The sequence below is a fragment of the Micropterus salmoides genome, unplaced genomic scaffold (assembly GCF_014851395.1).
Source record: "Micropterus salmoides isolate LMB-PRFRI ecotype aquatic unplaced genomic scaffold, ASM1485139v1 Ms_hic_scaffold_12, whole genome shotgun sequence".
In the NCBI taxonomy this organism is placed as follows: Eukaryota; Metazoa; Chordata; class Actinopteri; order Centrarchiformes; family Centrarchidae; genus Micropterus; species Micropterus salmoides.
Window position 1 is genome coordinate 11,330,803 of NW_024040263.1, and position 10,787 is coordinate 11,341,589.

The following is a 10,787-nucleotide window of genomic DNA, read 5'->3' on the forward strand; positions in this document are numbered from 1 at the left end:
TTTAGTTATTCTTAAAATGACAAGTTTGAGCATGACTCTTCAATCTTGAACTTCAGGAGCAGTATGTGAAACAAAATAAATTAAATGGTCTATGTATTAGCTTTCAACTGGGGTTGCTGCGCAATTTTATCGCTCCTACACAGCTGTTTCTGTTTCAGTTAATGATTGTGTTTCAACCTACTTATTGAATTATCACCCACTTTGTGTTAATTGATAAATAAAATATATTAACATGTCTATTTTTGAAAGCGTTCTTTCTTTTCAGCACTTTACAACTTTTGCACATTATGTCTGTATTGGCTTGTGTGTAGAGAAGCTCCAAAGATATGCTTGAGGTAGTTTAGAAACATGGGTACCATAACATTATTTATGCACGAGAGAGCACTGACAAGTTTATTTTTAAACAGTGTAGTGTCTTGTTCAGTACATACCTTCATCACAGTATCAATCTATATCTATATGTCTATGTATATCAAGATCATAATTTTAAACTCCACTCAAAAATCCATCATAGGTTGAGCCAAGTACCTGTATTCCTAGTTTTACTTTTTAATCTATCTAATCTAATCTAATTATTTATTGTTTTTTTTTAACATGGCACTCTGGATTTGTACATGTGCCACAATTTGTAAATAGATTTTTTTTAAAAGACAAAACAAACAATTACTATTATAGTCATTCTACATACAGTAAGCTAGGCATAGTCGAAACAGAACACAGAATTGGTATTATTAATTGGTACATTTAATGAACACTTTTGTTCAGTAATAATTTTATTTAATAATGAGCATTATTAAATAAATTATTCATTAGCTGGATTCTCATTTGATTCAGATTCTCTTGCACATTCTGTCTACTGAAGGTAATGTTAGCAAGCTGTTATTTGCAGTGGCATTATGTGTTTGAAAAAAGTTACAATGCAAACATGCTTTGTAATCGTAGAAATGTAGCACACCAGCACCCTAAATAAATTGCAATTAGTGCAATCCTCTCCTTAAAGCTTATTTGAGAGTGGGCGATAATCCATTTTTTTTAAACAATTCATTCAATAAACGACTTTGTCTCAGTTTAAGTAGACTGTGTACACTCTAGCACTATGAATTAATTTGGAGTATAACTCAGGGTCTGGGGTTTAGAAAATCTGCAGCAGAAGCCCATTTTTGAGGAATCATACATATGTTATAGCCTATCACATTGATTACAACCCCATTTACACTTGGTTTTTCATTTATCTAGAATGTACACAGATGTAGTTGATCTACATTACTCTATTTGTTATGAAGAATTTTTGTTTCGCAGCCAAATGGTAAGCCAATCACCTATTCTCTATGCGTTCCAATATGCAGATTGCCTTTTCCTGGACAGTATTGCCTGTCCGCAAGTCTCATCCAGAACAGGAAATTATGCTACCACACTTGCCTGCAGAGAGTGATTAAGAGGGCATTAGTTCAGAATATGGAGTTCTCTCTCATTTAGTCAGTAGTGATTTAAAAACTATACAAAAGGTCAATACTGAGACAATGCTTTTTCTTCTAAGTTCTTACTAAAATGCTTTCGTCTGATTTTCAACTTACTTTTTATATCCATGTGGTTGCCCCTTAAAATCCAAGTGCTTTAAGTCATTTCAGATTTAGTGAGCCAATTACTTCTCAATGTAAATGCCTGTGTGAGGTTCCCTAGCTTCCTATGAACTAACTTTTTAAAAAATGTTCCACTGTATAGGTATTAAAGATAGAGCAAACGACGACACAGCAAGTACTGTAACTAACATTAGCTAAGTGTGGGTAAGCAAACTGGTGTTACAGTTGCTGCTGCAAAGCTAACACGCAGACAGAATGAGACAGCACACCAGCTCCAGACAGCGATACCTGCTACTATAGCCATGTTCACAACAACAGCATATGTTGGCAAACTAGAAAGTAAGCTGAATGTCCGTGGACAAGTCATTTACGTGACACATAAATCATGGCTGGAACGGCTGGAATGGTGTTGTGTAGCTCGGTCCAAGCCACTTTGTTTGTGTCCTATTTACAGAGCCAGGGCTGTGTACAAACACTGGATACAGAACAGACAGCTAGTGGTCCATGAGGAGATATTCACAATGAATTTGACAAAAAGTGTATTGATTAGATTCGCATAGGTACCCCACCTGTAAATGTAAAAATTTTAGTTCCCATTTTCCTACAAAATGTGTGTTCTTCTTTCAATCACTTCAGGACAGAGTATAAGTGCTGTGGCCAGTACCAGAGGACGTGCGCCATCTGGGACTTGCAAATCGACTTACATCCTATTTACCTGTTAGTTAAGTAAAAATCTATTTGGAAATGCAAACAATAAACTAACTTTAACGACAGGCATGTGGATGGCTGGGGCTGTGTGTCTACTTTGATTTGTTGTCAATCACACTGCAGGATTATGAGGTAGAGGTCAGCATTGAAACAGAGATTACACATACTGTAGGATCTTTAATGTTTGACAGTCAAGCTAGCATTAGCATAACATTGTTAATAAATATAGTGACTAGAGTACTCAAAGATTTGCTTCAAAAGAGGCCGAGAATTTGCAGTGCACACACAAATTTCTAGTCAACATGATATTGGTGCAAATGTCCAAGACAGCCCAGGGCGTAGTACAGTATTACTCCAGCAGAAGAGGTTCCCTTGCGACTTGCTGCCAGTCACTATAGCAAACTTTTCAAGGAGTAGTACTGCTGTATATTGCTCTGAGATCCTGTCCTGCTTGAACGTTTTTCCCCTTTACCTGGTTTAACTTTTGTAAAGGAAAGGTGTTTGTTTGCACCATCAAAACTTTCTCTCTGGAATATATAGGCTATGTCCCAATTTAAGCTGGTGAAAAATAGCCCAGAGGTGTCGGATGATTTACAGTGCACATTTTGCAAGGTGATAAAATTCTTCCCCCGTCACTGAGACAGTTATTTTAAGCAACAGCTCATAGTCATGAAAGCCAAATGACAGACACAAATAGCTGATAAACTTATCACAAACACTAAAAATGTAACAGTTTGTGGATTTACAATAATTTATAGTGCAACTTGAACTATGCTGATTCCTGATCTCTTGACAAGATGACGTAACTGCCAATTGCAATTGAACTTTAATTTCATTGTCCCCTGAGAACACATTTGAGGTGTAATAGAATTGAATTGAAAATATCAAAAGGTCCCCACAGACTTGCTGTGGCATCTGTAATATTAAACTACTGATGACACAAGTGTGTTTGTGTCTCAAATTCTCTGTTTCCTTTTTTGGACACAGGTTTGGTTGTTTGAGCTTTTGTTTTGGAGAGCAGATTGTGTATGTCGAGAGCTGCAGATTGGATGGTGGCAGGTGAGGAGGTGAACAGTGGAAAGACTAACAACTTCAGAGCACTTGATGCTGCCTTGGCACTTTACCAGCTGGTGAATAAAAGGAGGTCTCAAAACCATCATCTACTGTGATCTACTGTGCTCGGTTGTTAGTGCACACTCTGGGAATGGCCTCTGTACCAGGAGGACCAGCCTCCTGATGCGAGCCTGACCGAGCTCAGTGTCTTCATTATATTACAAGTTGTTATGCTGAATGCCTGTTGCCTTCATTGCAGAGGAATATCATCCCCAACAAAGACATTTGGAAGTGGTTCAAGGTCTTCAGCAGCAGGAGAGGTTTGTCTTCTGGGAGATTCTGTTTGCCTGTCTGAAGAGCCCTTCCAGATGGTAACGCTGTGAGTGTACCTCAATCACTGTTCCTCCCAGAAGCACCAAGCTTGAAGAGGTTTCTGGCATCTTCGGTAGCCAGGGGGGTCAGTGAATACCACTCAGAAGCTGGAGGAACAGATAAACATACTTCATTATGTAGCAGTGGTAAGGTAGGGTTTTTTCCCTTTATTCCTCCCAATTCAATATTTAACATTCCGACCCACACCTGTCTCCTAGAAATTAAATTTATTACAACTAAATTGCAACAGCCCCACAGATTACGTTTATTACAATTTTTTCTCCATTGCTTAAACACTATAACCACGCTTTTGAACTTCATTTTTCAAAAAGCACAGCCATTTCCCTAAACTCTACACACAAATCACTTCATTTCTTATTGCCAACACCATATTGTCATTTAGAAAGCACTAACATTTGATATTGTTCACTCAATCAGCACAGATTGAGCTCAAATAGCACACAACTACCAAGATGGAAACACAAACAGTCAAACTGATAACACACCTATCAGAAGCTTCTAGATAGATAAAAGGGCCAGGCTCAGTTCATTCAGTTTTGAGACATCTGAAGGAACAGGTGTAGGACACCAGAGAGGAGGAAGAGGAAGAAGAGGAGGAGGAGGACTAAACGCAGTATTGAGAGGAGTAAGAGGTGAAGGAAGAGGAACAGTAGGAGTTGGAGGAGGCAGAGCAGGAGTAGGGCGGAGGAGGAGGAGGTGGCGGAGGTAGAGGGTAGAAGAGTAGGTGGTGAAGGAAATGGAGAACAAGAATCTCTGGCCTGTCTTTCTGAGGGGGAGAACCACAAGCAACATCACTAATAGTTTTTGTAGTATTGTTTTGAATTTTTCTCACCAATGTGTAAAACTGTGTTGTAGTGTGTGTGTGTGTGTGTGTGTGTGTGTGTGTGTGTGTGTGTGTGTGTGTTTGAGGGCTTGTGTGTTATGTCTGAGGACAAAGTTTGGTTTTTCAGCAAGATTGAATGGTTTTGAGTGGAGAGCTTCATTTTGACCTGAAAATAGGATTTTGGGGGAATTGGGTGAGAATTTGTGGATTTGTGTTTAGAGTCTCGAGAAAAAGAGGCATAATTTCAAGAAATGTGTTTAAGCAATCGAGAAAAACTGTATGTAACTCTAGTGCAGTGCCCGTTCACAGGGGCCACTGTGGTGCCTCCCTGGGCTTTTTTTTCACATTGTGCGTCTCACATTGGTTTTACCTACAGTAGTAGTTGGCAATAAGCGACCTGTGGGATAAATAATACGTAGATAAATAAATAAATACTATATAAAATAAGCATCACTAGGTTGATGGATGTGGATCAGTCGCCAGGATGCACACGCTTGAGCACATGCTTTATTGTGAGCAAGTGAAAAAGTCTCTTCATAGTTAATTTGTTAAAGAGGGAAAAAAATATGTTCGCGCAAATGGGGAATGGACACACAACCCGACACTAAAACGTAGTTGCCGACCCCTGACCTACAGCAATAGTAACAATGAAACAACATAACAATGGCGGAGGAGATACAGCTAAATATTCAATGCTTCGCTAGAATTGAACTCTTCCAATTACATTTCAACACATTTATTTCTAACATATATCAAACCTGCATGATGATGATAACCGTCTTGCTGCTGCAGATCGGGGCAGCATAAGCCCGCACTCCCTTGGGTCCACAGCAACACACCCGCCATGCATGTTAGATAAAAATATTCTTATTTATTTATTTTGTGAATTATATCAATCTATTGTATTCTTTATGTACAGTCCAATTATTATGTATCTTTTAATGTATTTTAGATTTTTATTATGTGTATTGTATGTTTTATGTATTTTTATAACGAGTGTTTTTAGCTTCACTTCACTTCAGTTCACTGTTTCAGGATGCTCGGGTGGTAATTTTTGTGTTTTTGTTCTTGTATGTTAGGTTTTAAGTTTTTTGTAAAGCAATTTGTGAATCGTGTCTCTGAAAAGCATTCAGTAAAACTTGTCACTTACTCACTTTAGACGTGACTGTACCTTGTACTGATTTGTACTTGCTGTGATTAGTACAGTTAAGAGAATGCTTCATTCCCTCTCCATATTTATGATTTCTGTATTCAGTCAAGACAGGAAATCGTGAGTCAGATGTGCACTAAACTCATCAGTTGAGTGAAAAGGGAGGGCTATTTGAAGAAATAAAAAAGAATCAATGTTGTCCTAGAAAATGAGTTTCTTCTGAAAGCTTGGAAGAGTTGGACTTAACCCAAATCATGAATCACCGGTTAATTAAGCTCTCAGTCAATGAATTTATTTGCACAAAAATAAATCATTTCCCCTTTTCAGATGAAGATGGCCAGATGAAAAAAGCAATCTCTTGTATTTCAATGTGGTTTGAATTTGCATGCCAAGGCCTAAATTGGTGTTCATTTCAGATCTGTGAGAAATTTAACAGACTGCAGTTCTGCAGTTCTGTCACTGTCTAATTAGTGAGTCATTTTCCAGTCCTCTGAAATGTGCACCTTAAAATGACATCATTTGCAAATATGAGGTATGTGTTCTCAGAATTCAAATTCATTGATTTATGTTATTTAGAAAATGTCAATAACGTTAAGGGTGCTTTTAAAATGTGATACTGTCCTTAACAGAAGTTCTGTACAATATATTGGTCTTCTGCTGAGCTTTTTTTCTGTTTGTATAGTAATTCAATTTTATAGTATCTTTACTGTTGTGAGTGTAAGTGTTCAAAAATCACAAGTGTTTTAATACTCAACTTTTCACTTGCGATGGCAGGGAATGTGTTATTACATATCAACAAGAAACCTGATGTTGATGACAGTATGTTAAAACGACTTGTGAAAAATGGCCACATGCAAAGAATGAGAGTGATGTGTTTTTAAATGTACTGTTTGCATGTTTTAATTTAATTTCATTGGCTTCATCAGTGAAACTAAGGCTCTCTGATTGTGGAAACAGACATTTATTTTTTGACTATATTTATTATTTTACGTTAAGGGTGGATACAGTATTAAAAACTGTTGACAGGGCCCTTTGGTTAAATCTCAAAAAAAGAAAAGAGATGGGAATAAATGATAAGTATAAAAATGAGAAGTACCTCCCTTTGTGCCCTCTCTGTGTGCTACATAAAGCAAGTTACAGGCACATGACCATAACATAAACCAGCACAAACCAGGAGGGGGATCTACTAATATAGAACCTCTTAACATTCCAACGGCCCGTCAGTTCCTGGCAGCAGCTTTCGGTATGTGCACACAGCTGCTATGTTAGATTCATACTCATACGATACACCGTTTGAAGGCTAAAATCCTTGTGATTCGACCAAGCAAACCATTTCAAGATACTATCACCACAGCGGGTCCAATCAGCGCCTCTGTCAGACCAACCGGTACAATCAAAAATGACACGATTCACATATAAAGCCTCACAGTAATCCACTGATTGATTATAATCCGACAAAAATGGTCTTGTTACGTTGTCAAAGGTCCAAACGATCCAATCCAGTAAAAATATTTAGTCCAAAACACATTATTCCATCAATAAATCCCCAGGGACTGTTGCCGCATTGTTTCATATTTGCCGGCAGACGTGGCTCGTATGTCATTATAACGATGTTGAATGTAAATAACTACGATATATTGTATTAAAATTAGCTGCTGAACTCTGACCTTTCGAGTGACACCAAATTCGACCCAGTAGGAGCTCACATTTCCCTTTTTTTCCCCTACAGACTACAACAGCCAACGAGAGCCCGCGCTGTAAGAAAGGGCCAGCCCCTTTATTTTGTGGGTAGGCTGAGCCTATTGAAAACCATTGTGCCCATGACTGGCACGTCGTGCAGCCAATAACATTCTGCAAATAACGATATCTAGCTTTAAGTCGGAGGTTCATGATCTACCAGCAAAAAAAACACATCTGCATCAAGCTACCGGCTGATACGGAGTGATGCAGCAGCAGCCGCCTGCGCCAAGGGGCGGTGCTGTTTTAGAAAGAATACGCTTAGAAAAACCTGTGTAAAATAGTCATTTTTCATGGTATTGGTATGAAATTTAAACTAGGATTAGGTAAGGCTTTATGCCGTGGCCCTACAGTGTTTTCCAGCTAATAAGTCCCAGCTATTTTTGTCTGCATGCATTTGTTAGCAAGCATTTTCAAGCGGAAATGAAAAATATATTAGTTTAAATGTATTTAAACTTATATTAATCAATTCCACTTACAATCATTCTGACTTTTGGGTTATCTTTCAGAGAAGCCCAAAGCCATGCACATACTCCAAATGGTTCAAGAACTACATTCAATTTACTTTGGATATCCCTTGAATAGGCGTTTTGCATGAATTTTACAGGAATGTTAAGAGGTTAATGCATGCTTTTACACCACTAAAACACTTCTTTTTGTCGTACCTGCCGAGGTGCTTGTTTGATGAAAAAATGTACAGGCCTGACAGATTTTTTTATCAGCCAAAAATAATAAATTTTCCCTATTGCAATTTGCTATTATTATTGTTTCTGCAGTTCTCAATCAGTATTATAGTAGTATGCAGTAATAATAGTGGTAATTCAACTGTTGTAATTGTAACACATTTGAATTGATAAATTCAGTGATAAATTATTTTATCAACACAGGTAATCCAAAACACCAAGAGCAGAAAATAGAAAGACGAAATACTGGACGAGACTGGGAGACGGGAACCACGAATGACAGGGAGTAACACCAACAATGACCGGACAAGGGCTGAACAGAAAGACCACGCATATATACCAGGGATAACGAGCAGGGCGGGAGCAACACAGGTGACAGACATGAGGCTAACGAGGGAGGCAGAGAGACAGCAGGAACACAGAGAGGCAGGCAGGCAGAGACAACAGGGGGTAACAGAGAGAACACTTGCAGACATGGGTGAATAACCAAGAATGCACAATTACGAGCTAAACAGAACCAGTAAATGAACAAGGGAATACACAAGACAAAACAGGGAACACAAGACCAGGAGTAAACACAAAAGATATTAACTAATGTACAGGACTAGGAACTAACTGAACAAGACTACACAGAGAAACAAGAACCAAAAACAGACTTAAACAGGAAAGACATGAACACAAAAACCACACTCCTAACACTCTGCTACGAATCACAAATTAAGACACTCAGATGCTCACATTTTTGCTGCAGTGAATATGGTGCAAAACACATTCATGTATCATGCATCAGGGATGTGCACTCCTGTAGAATGTTTTCTCACAAAAAAAAATCTTACATATTTTTCTAGCAGAAACACAAGTCAGTAACAACAACTACAACTGCTTGAATCTGCTGCTACGAGTCTCAAATGCTGTTTTGTCACTCTCGAATAACAAGTCCCATGCGCTTTCACTTTTGCACCACATTTCTCAGTGAAATGTGGAGCAAAAGTTACTTATGGGGGGCAGCGATCAGAGAACCATTTTGGCCAATCAAAGAAGCTTATTTGGGCACCTGTCCACGTCTATTATTTTTCCAATCCACTTGAGATGTTGTGTAAAACAGACCCCGGTTGCACTTAGATTTACTTTGCTTCTGCATGAAATGTGTGCTCTGAGAATTCAGCTCTGTTTTTGGATTTTTTGTGCAATAAGCCCGTTAAAATCCTTCAAGCAATAGAACACTAGGTGTAGTGTTGTAGGTGTAGGGATTTTTACCGCTTGGTTAGTTAGAGCTCCTGGCTGTTGTAACGACAGTCGATATAGTCGTTGGCATTGTTACATGATGCCAAATGTTTGTTCAGTCTCCTGGGATGAGATTAAAGGACAGCATTTTAAGTGGGGGATAAGTGGTGGCGTCAGCCCTCCTCCCCAGTTGAGTGATGGTTTCTTTATTCTGGTGTAAATTGTCTCTTTCACATCTCTTGGATAAGAGGCGAAACGTCTTCAAGTGTCTTCAACAGGGCTGGGCACGTTAAATCGTTATTATTGCATTAATTAATGCCTACAATTACTTTATTGCACGTTAACGCAGTTTTAAAAAAATTATTATTATTTTGAAAGTCTGTTGCTCACTAGCTCTTAATACACATAAAATCAAACCATGGATCACTGGACGGGTGAGATGTTGATCAGTCTGCAAATCACCCACCCAAACAAGCAGTGGAGGGAGGCTTCAGCATACTACTTGGATGCAACGAGTGGGATAAGTAAGACAGCGCTCCACGAGTAAATAGCAGGCGCTCTATTGAGAGTAACCATGGCAACGGCTTCTGTGCGCTTTAAATTAATTAAATTATAGGCTACATAACTTTACTTGATAGGCCTAGTTTTGCAGGGATGCTCTGCCATGTGAATTCCCTCCTGTTGATGTCCTGATAACTATTTAGTAAACTGGTGAACTGATTCTGGAAACTCACAAACAGCAAGGATCAGTCTCTCTTCCAGTGATTTGTGCTGCGCGTCACTGTCGTGGGTTGGTCTCTCTCCCCTCTTTTCCTCTTGTTCTCAGTTTCCCCGCCCCTGTTGTTTCTGTCAGTCATGTGTGTCTTGTCCCATGTCTGTGTGTGGTTGGGCGTGTCCGAGCCTGGCCTCTCTCCACCTGCAGCACTCCGCACCTGGGACTCATCAACTCATCAACGCCTACAGTCTTAAGCTCTGGTTCAGTCTCCACTCGTCACCAGTTTGTCTGTTTATCCACAGTGGTATATCGCTCTGGCCTATTTCCTAGTTTGCCTAAATACCTTTTGTGATCTTGCCTAACCTCTTCTTTCCTGTCTGCCACAGTTTCACCCTGGTGCAGAGTCGCTGCCTGCCTGCACTCTGGATCACCAGTCTGTTGCTCACTGCTTGCCGGTCCGCCTGCCCATCTCTGAGCTCTTTAAATAAAGTCCTGCCTGTGTGCCTGCCAACTTCTGCTCACGAGTCCTTTCTGTGATCCCTAACAGTCACGTAAAAAAGTTCAAGACAATTCAACTTCGGCAGGCGTGTGCATGAGGCAAGCACAACCGCGACAGTTTCATCAGAATGCATCCTCGACCACTTCACCTTGCTAATGAACAAACATACATAGACTGCTGATACCTGTTCAGAAACCCCCCCCTCCAAGAAAACTGGACTCT

The 10,787-nt window shown here is 39.4% G+C and overlaps 1 long non-coding RNA gene across 1 annotated transcript; it reads right to left on the reverse strand.

Moving 5' to 3' along the window:
• Positions 1-2,445: 2,445 nt before the first annotated feature.
• Positions 2,446-10,115, reverse strand: LOC119899007. The gene is made up of 2 exons (XR_005443679.1): positions 10,086-10,115; positions 2,446-3,820 (listed from the first exon to the last, which is right to left on the reverse strand). It is a non-coding gene; the product is annotated as an uncharacterized LOC119899007 (long non-coding RNA).
• Between the last annotated feature and the right edge of the window lie 672 nt (positions 10,116-10,787).